Consider the following 12,402-nt stretch of genomic DNA (forward strand, 5'->3'; position numbering starts at 1 on the left):
ACTCTCCTTTTGGGTTCTCTTCTGTATTACTTGGGAGAGTACTAGGAGGGATTTCAGTGATCCTTTTACTCAGCTGGCCCACTTGTGCTTCCAAATTTCTAATGGAAGACCTTGTTTCATTCATGAAACTTACAGTGGCCTTAGATAGATCAGAGACTAGATTTGCTAAATTAGAAGCGTTTTGTCCAGAGTTCTCTGTCTGTTGCTGAGTTGATGATGGAAAAGGTTTGCTATTGCTAAACCTGTTTCTTCCACCATTGTTAAAGCCTTGTTGAGGCTTCTGATCCTTCCATGAGAAATTTGGATGATTTCTCCATGTTGAGTTATAGGTGTTTCCATAAGGTTCACCTAAGTAATTTACCTCTGCTATTGCAGGGTTCTCAGGATCATAGGCTTCTTCTTCAGAAGATGCCTCTTGAGTACTGTTGGATGCAGCTTGCATTCCATGCAGACTCTGAGAGATCATATTGACTTGCTGAGTCAATATTTTATTCTGAGCCAATATGGCATTCAGAGTATCAACCTCAAGAACTCCCTTCTTCATAGGCGTCCCATTACTTACAGGATTCCTTTCAGAAGTGTACATGAACTGGTTATTAGCAACCATGTCAATGAGTTCTTGAGCTTCTGCAGGCGTTTTCTTTAGGTGAATGGATCCACCTGCAGAAGTGTCCAGTGACATCTTTGATAGCTCAGACAGACCATCATAGAATATATCCAGGATGGTCCATTCTGAAAGCATGTCAGAAGGACACTTTTTGGTCAACTGTTTGTATCTTTCCCAAGCTTCATAGAGGGATTCACCTTCTTTCTGTCTGAAGGTTTGAACATCAGCTCTAAGCTTGCTCAGCTTTTGAGGAGGAAAGTACTTGGCTAAGAAAGCCGTGACCAGCTTATCCCAAGAGTTCAGGCTGTCTTTAGGTTGAGAATCCAACCATAATCTAGCTCTGTCTCTTACAGCAAAAGGGAAAAGCATGAGCCTGTAGACTTCAGGATCTACTCCATTAGTCTTAACAATATCACATATCTGCAAGAATTCAGTTAAGAACTGAAAAGGATCTTCAGATGGAAGTCCATGAAACTTGCAGTTCTGCTGCATCAGAGAAACTAACTGAGGTTTCAGCTCAAAGTTGTTTGCTCCAATGGCAAGAATGGAGATGCTTCTTCCATGTAAAATGGAATTAGGTGCAGTGAAGTCACCAAGCATCTTCCTTATATTATTATTATTATTTTCGGCTGCCATCTCCTTCTCCTGTTCAAAAATTTCTGAAAGATTAGCTCTGGATTGTTGTATTTTAGCTTCTCTTAATTTTCTTTTCAGAGTCCTTTCAGGTTCTGGATCTGCTTCCACAAGAATGTTCTTATCCTTGCTCCTGCTCATATGACAAAGAAGAAGGCACAGAAAAATAATAATAATAATAGAGATCCTTTATACCACAGTATAGGGATCCCTTTGTGAGTGGAAGAAAAGAAGGGGAGATGGAAGAAACACAACTGTGAGGATGGAAGAGAGGTGAAATGAGATGTTAGGATATGAATGAATAAATAGAATGAGATGGGGGAGGGATAATTTTCGAAAATTATTTTTGAAAAGGAGTTAGTGATTTTTGAAAATTGGTTTTTGAAAATTGTTAGTATTTTTCGAAAATTTTTGAAATCAAAAATAAAAGATAAAAATAATTAGTTAATAAAAAAGAAATTTTTGAAAAAGAGGGAAGATATTTTCGAAAATTAGAGAGAGAGAGTTAGTTAGGTAGTTTTGAAAAAGTTAAGAAACAAACAAAAAGTTAGTTAGTTAGTTGAAACAAATTTTGAAAAGATAAGAAGTTAGGAGGTTAGAGAAGATATTTTGAAAAGATATTTTTGAAAAAGATAAGATAAGAAGATATTTTTGAAAAGATATGATTGAAGTTAGTTTTTTGAAAAAGATTTGATTTTTAAAATCTCAATTAATGACTTGATTCATAAGAAATCACAAGATATGATTCTAGAACTTAAAGTTTGAATCTTTCTTAACAAGCATGTAACAAACTTCAAATTTTTGAATCAAAGCATTAATTGATTATGTTATTTTCAAAAATTTGATATAAAAATAAGAAAAAGATTTTTGAAAAAGATTTTTGGAATTTTCGAAAATAACTAAGAATTTTGAAAAAGATTTGATTTTTGAAAAAGATTTTGAAAAAGATAAGATTTTCAAATTGAAAATTTGATTTGACTCATGAGAAACAATTTGATTTTAAAAGATTTTTGAAAAAGTCAACTCAAATTTTCGAATTTGATGAGAGAAAAATGGAAAGATATTTTTTTTGATTTTTTGAAATTTTTATGAAAAACATGAAAAATATGCAATGTATGAAATTTTTAGATCAAAACAATAAATGCATGCAAGAATGCTATGAATGTCAAGATGAACACCAAGAACACTTTGAATGTCATGATGAACATCAAGAACATATTTTTGAAAAATTTTTAATGCAAAGAAAACATGCAAGACACCAAACTTAGAATTCTTTAATGCTGAGACACTAAGAATTCAAGAATGCATATGATAAACATGAAAAGACACAAAACAAAAAATCATCAAGATCAAACAAGAAGACTTACCAAGAACAACTTGAAGATCATGAAGAACACTATGAATGCATGAATTTTCGAAAAAATGCAAGATGCATATGCAATTGACACCAAACTTATAACATGACTCAAGACTCAAACAAGAACACAAAAATATTTTTGATTTTTATGATTTTCTAATTTTTTTGGATTTTTTCGAAAATAATATGAAAAAGAAAAAATAAGGATTCCAAAATTTTTAATATGAATTCCAGGAATCTTGCCATGTTAGTCTAAAGCTTCAGTCCAGGAATTAGACATGGCTCACTAGCCAGCCAAGCTTTCAATGAAAGCTTCAGTCCAAAACACTAGACATGGCCAATGGCCAGCCAAGCTTTAGCATGTAGATCAGGAACAGTAGCAGGTGGATTAGCAACAACTAGCTTGCTCTTGATAACAAATTGCTGCCTCAGTCCAAATAAATTTAGACATGGCTTTACAGCCAGCCAGGCTTCACATGCTTCATGAAACACTAGAATTCATTCTTAAAAATCTTGAATAAAATTTTTGAAAACATTTTTATTTTTATTTTTCGAAAACAGGTGAAAAGATTTTGAAAATATTTTTGAAAAATTTTTGAAAAGAAAATAAAAAGAAAATTACCTAATCTGAGCAACAAGATGGACCGTCAGTTGTCCAAACTCAAACAATCCCCGGCAACGGCGCCAAAAACTTGGTGCTGTTGCCGGATCAAAAGGGAATCTGGCACTGATGTTACCGGACCAAAAGCTTGCCGAAAACTCAAACAATCCCCGGCAACGGCGCCAAAAACTTGGTGCACGAAATTGTGATCTCCAGGCTCGAACAAATCCTGGTAATGGCTCCAGAGCTTGGTGCTCTGATCTTAATTCATAATTGTCACAACTTCGATACAACTAACCAGCAAGTGCACTGGGTCGTCCAAGTAATACCTTACGTGAGTAAGGGTCGAATCCCACGGAGATTGTTGGTATGAAGCAAGCTATGGTCACCTTGTAAATCTCAGTCAGGCGGATATAAAGTGATAATGTTGTTTTCGAATATTATATAATAAAATAGGGATAGAGATACTTATGTAAATCATTGGTAGGAATTTCAGATAAGCGAATGGAGATGCTTTTCGTTCCTCTGAACCTCTGCTTTCCTGCTATCTTCATCCAATCAGTCTTACTCCTTTCCATGGCTGGCTTTATGCAGGGGAATCACCGTTGTCAGTGGCTACATCCCCTCCTCTCAGTGAATAATATGCTCACGCACCCTGTCACGGCACGGCTATTCATCTGTCGGTTCCCGATCATGCTGGAATAGGATTCACCCTCCTTTTGCGTCTGTCACTAACGCCCAGCACTCGCGAGTTTGAAGCTCGTCACAGTCATTCAATCATTGAATCCTAGTCAGAATACCACAGACAAGGTTTAGACCTTCCGGATTCTCTTGAATGCCGCCATCATTCTAGCTTACGCCACGAAGATTCTGGTTAGGAGATCTAAGAGATACTCATTCTAGCTTAATTCATGTAGAACAGAAGTGTTTGTCAAGCACGCGTTCATAGGGGAGAATGGTGATGAGCGTCACACATAATCATCACCTTCATTACGTTCTTGGGTGCGAATGGATATCTTAGAAGCGAAATAAGAAGAATTGAATAGAAAACAGTAGTACTTTGCATTAATCTTTGAGGAACAGCAGAGCTCCACACCTTAATCTATGGAGTGTAGAAACTCTACCGTTGAAAATACATAAGTGAAGGTCCAAGCATGGCCGAGATGGCCAGCCCCCTAAACGAGATCAATAGTCTCCTAATATGAACAATGGATTAAAACTGAGACCAAAGATGGTCAAAAAGACGTCTAATACAATAGTAAGAGGTCCTATTTATAATATACTAGTCACTAGGGTTTACATGGGTAAGTAATTGATGCATAAATCCACTTCCTGGGCCCACTTGGTGTGTGTTTGGGCTGAGCTTAAGTGTAGCACGTGCAGAGGCCATTTGTGGAGTTGAACGCCAGTTTCTGTGCCAGTTTGGGCGTTCAACTCTGGTTTTGGATCCTTTTCTGGCGCTGGACGCCAGATTTGGGCAGAAGGCTGGCGTTGAACGCCAGTTTATGTCGTCAATTCTTGGCCAAAATATGGACTATTATATATTGCTGGAAAGCCCTGGATGTCTACTTTCCAACGCAATTTGAAACGCGCCATTTCGAGTTCTGTAGCTCCAGAAAATCCACTTTGAGTGTAGGGAGGTCAGAATCCAACAGCATCAGCAGTCCTTTTTCAACCTCTGAATCTGATTTCTGCTCAAGTCCCTCAATTTCAGCCAGAAAATACCTGAAATTACAGAAAAACACACAATCTCATAGTAAAGTCCAGAAATGTGAATTTAACACAAAATCTATTAAAAACATCCCTAAAAGTAACTAGATCCTACTAAAAACATACTAAAAACAATGTCAAAAAGCGTATAAATTATCCGCTCATCAGACGCGTTCGCGTGCCCCACGCGTACGCGTCACTTTCATTATCCCACAATCACGCGTTTGCGTCAATGACGCGTTCGCGTCAACACCCTTTTTGCCCCAATCACGCAATCGCGTGCTCCACGCGTTCGCGTGGATTCAAATTCACTAACCCCAACCCACGCGAAACCCTACCCTATTCGCGTCTCCAAACCCCCCTCCCCCTCTGAACTCTCCCGTCTACCAACCCCCAACCACCACCACTCCCAGCCAACCAGCTCCGACCGCCGCGCCGCCATCCCGACCGCCACGCCACCTTCGCCGACACCCCTCCCTTCTCCTTCTCCCCCTTCCCCTCTTCCCCTTTCCTCCTCCCTCCATGACCCCACCCCCACTGCCGCCGCCCCGTTCCGAGCTGCCTAGCACCGCCGCCACCTCTCAGACCTCCAGCCAACCACCCACCACCCATCACAACACAACACTCACCCCCTCACCTCCTCAACCTTTATCCACCTACACCAACCACACAGCCTCTGCCTCCACCACGGACCACAGCCACGCCGCCACCCATCGCCACCGCGTCACCAACACCACCACCACACTCCCACCATCTCTCTAATCCATACAATTATTCCTCTGTGCACCAGGTTCCATCGAACAGTGAATCCTATTTCCCGTTAATTAGCTAGTTAGTTTTTTATTTTTTTTCAAAATTAGGATAGTTAGAGATGCATGATCGTAGTGGATTTTAGGTGGTTAGGTAGTTAGGATGTGGTTAGTGGATTTAGGCCTGATAATTGCACCGTTCATGGTACCTGTTTTTATCTGATTTGTAATTCTGAATTTGCTGTGATGATGCGCTGTTCATATGTTGTTCTTTCATGTTGATGCTGCTGTTAGACTGTTCTTTCATGTTATTGATATTTGTTAATCTTTTCTGCACTATTTATTGTCATATGAACTGATTTTTTACTGTTTATTACCCGGAAACATCCAATTTTAGCCAGAATGCTGCCCAAATTTTTTTCTGGAAATTGTTTCACTCAACTCCCATTCATGAAATAGTTTTGGCAAATTCAAGTTTTGCGCTGTTTTGGTTTCTAGCTAGCCAATTCATGAATGAATGGGCTTGCATTCTCACTCTTTCTGGTTCCCGAATTACTAAACTGCATTATTGATGATTTCTTTTCCTTTTTGTAATTTTATAAATTATCATCAATAAACTGCAAATTTTTGCTTGAATATGAGTTGATTGTTCTTCAAGTTTGTGAATTTATTGTTAACTAGGAAACCCATTATCATGCCACTCACTTTTTACTTACTAACCGCCTTAACTTTCTAACTTTTCTTTTTACCTAACTATTTTAACTTTCTGACCTTTCCTTTTACCTAACTAATTTAACTTTCTAACTCAAGGGCATGATTTCTGTTTTTCCTATTTAACCAGAATTCCACATATCATATATTTTGGATTGTAATTTTTACTCTCAGACTTTTCACTTGCATACAATCCAAACAATTTACTTATATTTAACTCATTTCTTGCTTCTATTGCTCTTTTGCCTTTATGCCTATATTGATAAATCCTATTTGCTTACCTATTTTCCGACTTTAGTTATTAAACTGTATCCTGCAACTTTTGCTTTTCAGGATGTCTGATCCCAAAAGTAAGGGAAAAGGCAAAGCAACAACAGGAAAAAGAAAAAGAGGAGAAGCCTCTACATCTATTTTGGATATCCTCCACGACGATTCCTAGCGGGAAAAGAATTTCACCCCGCAGGAAAAGACTGATCAGTTGGTGCCTGCCACTGACCCAGAAAAATTTGCAAATAGATACTGTGAGCTGAAGTACCCAGTTTTTGCCACTTCCAGGAACCTATACCTGGAAAGAACCCTCAAAATTCCAGAAGAAATCAAACAATACACTTTAGAACAAATTAAACAGCGAGGCTGGTTTTTCTTGGAGAGAAACTTGACTAAGATTAACTCATCCTGGGTCAGGGAATTCTATTATAACTACTTCAAAATGTCCTTGGTGACTGAAGAAACAATCGAAGAAATCCCCCATCTCCTGCCTAAATCAGATCAGCCATATGGTTACCAAAAGGCTGAGGAGGATATGAGATTCATGAGATTTGACTGGGACGCAGTCAAGAAGACTATAGCTCTTGATCCTACTCTCCCCTGGGTCATGGGTAAGTCTGTAGTGGCCCCCAAAGGAATTAAAATTATTTTTCTAAATGATGAGGCTTGGCTCTGGCAGCAGATCCTGAGTAACTATGTGATGCTGAGCACTCATGAGACAGAGGTGCCCGCTGCTATGATTACTCTCATCTGGTGTGTGATGGAGGGAAAGGACTTATATCTTCCCCGTTTCATCCGGTACTACATGGCCATAGTCCACGTCAGAGGCACCCTCCCTTTTCCATACTTGATTACTCAGTTGGGCCGCCGAACTGAGGTGCCCTGGGAGCCGACAAATGAGAAGCCAACTGCTGCAGACTGCAAGAAGATCATCCCTCACAGCAGGAAGTTTCAGGCTTTAGGATACAGACCTCCTTTTCTCATTGACTCTGCTGAGGCTGCCACATCTTCTGCTGCTCTTTCTGCATCCACTGCCGCACCCACCACCACTACTGCACCCTTACCTGCTTCACAGCCCATCTTCCACCTCGTGCATCGCCTATTTGACCGGTTGGACCAAATGGAGCGCCGCAACCAGCGGCAATATGAGAGATCTGAGCGTCGCAACAAGCGATGCTATGAGCACTTAAAGTTGATGATTCGATCTGGCCACCACAACATCCCCTCCGAGCCTGACACCCCTTCTGAGCCATCTAAGGTGGAGGCAGATGATCATGAGGAGGAGGCACATGCAGAGGCTGAGCAGGCAGGAGCTGCGCAGGCTACACCACAGCATGAGAAGCCCCACCAGATACAGCCAGCTGATCCAGAGATCCCCCTTCAGGCAGAACCTCCACTACAGCAGGCAGACCCTCCGACACTCATCCAGACTGTAGATTCTCAACTCACCACAGAGACACCTACTGCACACCCTTCCGAAGATGACATTTCTTACACCCAGCTTGCCTGAGCATCGAGGACGATGCTATTAATTAAGTGTGTGGAGGTCGCCATCTCTGGCGTACTTTATTTTGGTGAACCACTTTTTAGACTCTCTTTTTATCCTATTTTGTTTATTTTTCTATATTTTTATTTTTATTTTTATCTTTCAGTACTTGTACATTTTTCTGTATTTTTACAGTATTTCTGTATCTTGCACTTTAGTTTATATATATCTTAGATATTTAGTTTGGTTTGCACTTTTAGCTTATTAAGTTGTGATAGAGAAAATATGGATTATTTAGTTTAGTTTACCCTTTTTAGCACATGATAATTTGGATTAATTGAAAATAAAAAGAATAAACTAGAAACTTTAGTATAACAGAATCACAACAATCCACACACTGTATATATATATAGCAACAAATGTGAGTTAGTTAACAACATTTCTTCAAGGAAGAACACTAAGATTTTAAGAGTCATCCTAAGATTCACATTGAGCATAATGGGAACTCTTGATTTCTACTTGCATAACATACATAACTGATATATAGTTTTTGAGCCAAAAAACACACAGCCTGTGAGTTTTTGAGCTTATTGTATGGTTACATTATTTAACCATAATTATTTCATTCTTGTGTGTTCACCCATCTTTTTTTATTCTGGTGATCTTTACTTTGTTTCAGTCTATATGTCCAATATAGAATGTAGATACATACCAATATATGATTGAGGCCATTATTTAAATTTTTGCTCACTTATCCCAAATAAGCTTACCTTTTACATCACCCTTGTTAGCCTCCTTGAGCCTTTTAATCCCCTATTGTTCTATAACCACATCAATAGCCTTAAGCAGAAAAATAAATTAAAAATCCCAAGTTTAATCCTTGGTTAGCTTAAGATAGAGATTGTGTATCAACCAATTGTGGAGAAATGTGGGAACATGGGTTGATATGAAAGGATTAAAGTAATAAAATAATCAGGAATTTGGGAGCATGCTCATGTGAAATCAAACCAAAACACCATGTGCATTGAAAATATTATGTTTATGTTTAAAAAAAAAAAAAAAAAATAATAATAATAATAATAATAATAATAATAATAATAATAAATTTCTTTTTAATTAAATAAGTAAATAAAGGGACAAAATTACCCCAATAATAAGTTTAATGATCAATGCACATGGAAGTAAAATCAAAAAAATAAATTTGGTACATGAGTATGTGACACAAAAGTGGAAAAATTGGGAAGACCAGGATAGTTTTGAATTTTTATAAAGTACGTATATGTTAGGTGAGATCTTAGACTAATTAAGGATTCAACTTATAGCTCACTTAGCCTTATATATATACCATTACCTTTACCTTGGCCCAATTACAACCTTGAAAAAGACCTCATGATGTTTGTATGTACACATTGTATATTTGTTGATTGGTTAGATGAAGAACAAAGTTTTAGAAAGCATGAATAGAAAAAAATAGAGTGATTAACCCCAAACACAGAGTGACTAGAGAGTAAACACAAAATCCAGTGAGGGTTCAATAGCTCATCACCATATATCTCTGCTTAATTGTTTAATTGTCTTGTAAGTTTGTGAAATATTTTTACCCAACTCAATTGTGAAGGTGCTTTAACATGATATAGGCTTGGCTATATGATTCCTTGAATTTATGAATCAAATTAACTACATGAAAGCTCTATATATATATATAGGTGGATGATAATTAAAATTGCATGATTTATGTAGGTAGCTTGCATTTAGAATAGATTACATTGCATGAGATTCCACCATTCTAACTTTACCCTTTCTCTTGGATTTAGCATGAGGACATGCTATTGTTTAAGTGTGGGGAGGTTGATAAACCCATATGTTATGATGTAATTTATGCTCAATTTAAGTGATTTATTCAATCCTTCACCCACTTATTCATGTAAATTGCATGGTTTTACTATTTCTTCCTTATTTTAAGATATATGTGAAAAACATGTTTCCTATGCTTTAAAATTATTAAATTTAATTATCCTTTATTACCATTCGATGCCGTGATTTATGTGTTAAGTATTTTCAGATCTCATAAGGCAGGAATGGCTTAAAGGACAGAAAGGAAACATACAAAAATGTAAGGAAAACACAAAAATGGAGTTTTGAAGAAAAGGCAGCGACGCGAACGCATGGACGACGCGAACGCGTGCCTAGCGCGAAATGGCAGCGATGCATACGCGTGGACGACGCGGACGCGCGCCTTGAGCAGAACGCAATTGACGTGAACGCGTGACCCATGCGAACGCGTGACAGACGCCACGTACAAGAATCTGCAAAAAACGCCCCCAGCGATTTCTGGACCCTTTTTCGGCCCAAATCCAAGTTAGAAACACAGGATATAAGCCAGAGAATGAAGGAATCAAATAACGGAACAACTTAGTAATAGATACAATATAGATAATTTTAGGATTAGATGTAGTTTTAGAGAGAGAGGCTCTCTCCTCTCTCCTAGGATTAGGATTTAGGATTTCTATTATGTTTAAGCTATGATCTCTTCAATCACAGGGTCAATATTCCTTTAATTTATTTTCTATTTTTATTTATTCCATTACTTTAATTGTCATTTATCTTTTCATTATTGATTTACAAACTTTCCATGTTAGGATTTGAATTTATGTTTAAATGCAATTTGAGGTATTTCAGATTAATGATTGTTTTAATTATGATGGTTTCAATTCAATTTAGATTTATTTTCCCCTTTTGGCTTTGGTTAAGTAATTAGCAACACTTGAGTTATCAAACTCAGCTGTTGAGTGAAATTGGAATTCTCTGCTGGTTAATTTGTACTCCAATAACTCTAGTCTTTCCATAGGAGTTGACTAAGACTTGAGGATCAAATTAGTTAGTCCACTTAACTCTCCTTTGTTTAGCAAGGGTTAATTAAAGTGGGAGCAGAATCCAATTCTCATCACACCTGATAAGGATAACGAGGATAGGACTTCAATTTCTTATACCTTGCCAAGAGATTTTATTATTATTAATTTATTTTTCTTGTCATTTAAATTACTTGTTCCTTATTTCAAAAACCCAAAAATATACCTTTTTCCATAACCAATAATAAATCATACCTCCCTGCAATTCCTTGAGAAGACGACCCGAGGTTTAAATACTTCGGTTATAAATTTTATTGGGTTTTGTTACTTGTGACAACCAAACTTTTGTACGAAAGGAGTCTCTGTTGGTTTAGAAGCTATACTTACAACGCGATTATATTTTTAATAAAAATTCTAGACCATATGAAAATCCTAACATCAAAGGCCCACACCGAACTTGGATTTCCAAGTTCAGCGTCGGGAACGACGTCAATTTGCGTGCAATTAGACGATGTTTTTTTGCGCGGAACTTAAGTAATTCGAGTTCAGCGTGGATATGTGCGTGCCACATTGAGATTTTTCTATTGGAAGGTCCACGCTCAAAGGTGCAGATTTGGGAAGTATACGGCGCCGAACTTGGCCCATTCAAGTTCAGCGTGGAGGCTGCTTTCATGAGAACGATTTGTCTCTGCTAGGGGGACGCCGAACTTGGTCCCCCTAGCGTTCTGCACAGAAAAAAAAAATTTTCAACCCACACCGAACTTGCGCTGCACAAAGTTCGGCGTGGAGAGGAGATACCCCATACGGTTCCGCGACGCCAGACGCCCCATTCTTCAAGTTTGGCGCTGATTTGTTTAATTTAACCCATAATCAAACAAACCTCATCTATTCCCAATCAAATCCCATTATAACCCCTAACCAGATTCCCTTTCTTTTTATCTCATTCCCCATTTATTTCCCATAACCTCGTCCCCTTCCTCCTATATCCACCCGTGGTCCCATTCCCAACCCATACACTCCTGAAACCCCTCATATATTACTTATTACTTATTTTACTCTCTCTTGTCTTTTTCTCATTTTATTTTTCTTCTGCAATAATATTTATTTTACTCCTCCATACTTCTTTTTATGTTCCTTCCTACTTTCAGTTCTTCTTTGCTTGAGGACAAGCAAATTTTTAAGTTTGGTGTTGTCGCTTCGCTCATGGCTTTTCTGTTTATTTTTATGGCACCAAAGGGAGGTGAATCATCTTTACAGAGGATAACTGAGGTGGTTGAGTTCCTTTCATTCTATATTTCCTTTCATTCTTATTATGTTATATTCCTATTTTTTGCTATTTTACTTGAATGTCTGCATGATCTTTGGTTGTTTTCGTTGCTAGGTTCTAGTTTAATTTTGCTATTTTTAATTTTGTTATTTTGCCTTTAGTACT

At 37.9% G+C, this 12,402-nt stretch overlaps 1 non-coding gene across 1 annotated transcript; it reads left to right on the top strand.

Annotated features, from left to right (window-relative positions):
• Positions 1–736: 736 nt before the first annotated feature.
• On the top strand, positions 737–844 carry LOC148545646 (small nucleolar RNA R71). Its single transcript, XR_015900728.1, has one exon. It is a non-coding gene; the product is annotated as a small nucleolar RNA R71 (small nucleolar RNA).
• The last annotated feature ends 11,558 nt before the right edge of the window (positions 845–12,402 follow it).

Source organism: Arachis ipaensis, chromosome B9 (assembly GCF_059453495.1).
Source record: "Arachis ipaensis isolate K30076 ecotype BB chromosome B9, ASM5945349v1, whole genome shotgun sequence".
Lineage (NCBI taxonomy): Eukaryota > Viridiplantae > Streptophyta > Magnoliopsida > Fabales > Fabaceae > Arachis > Arachis ipaensis.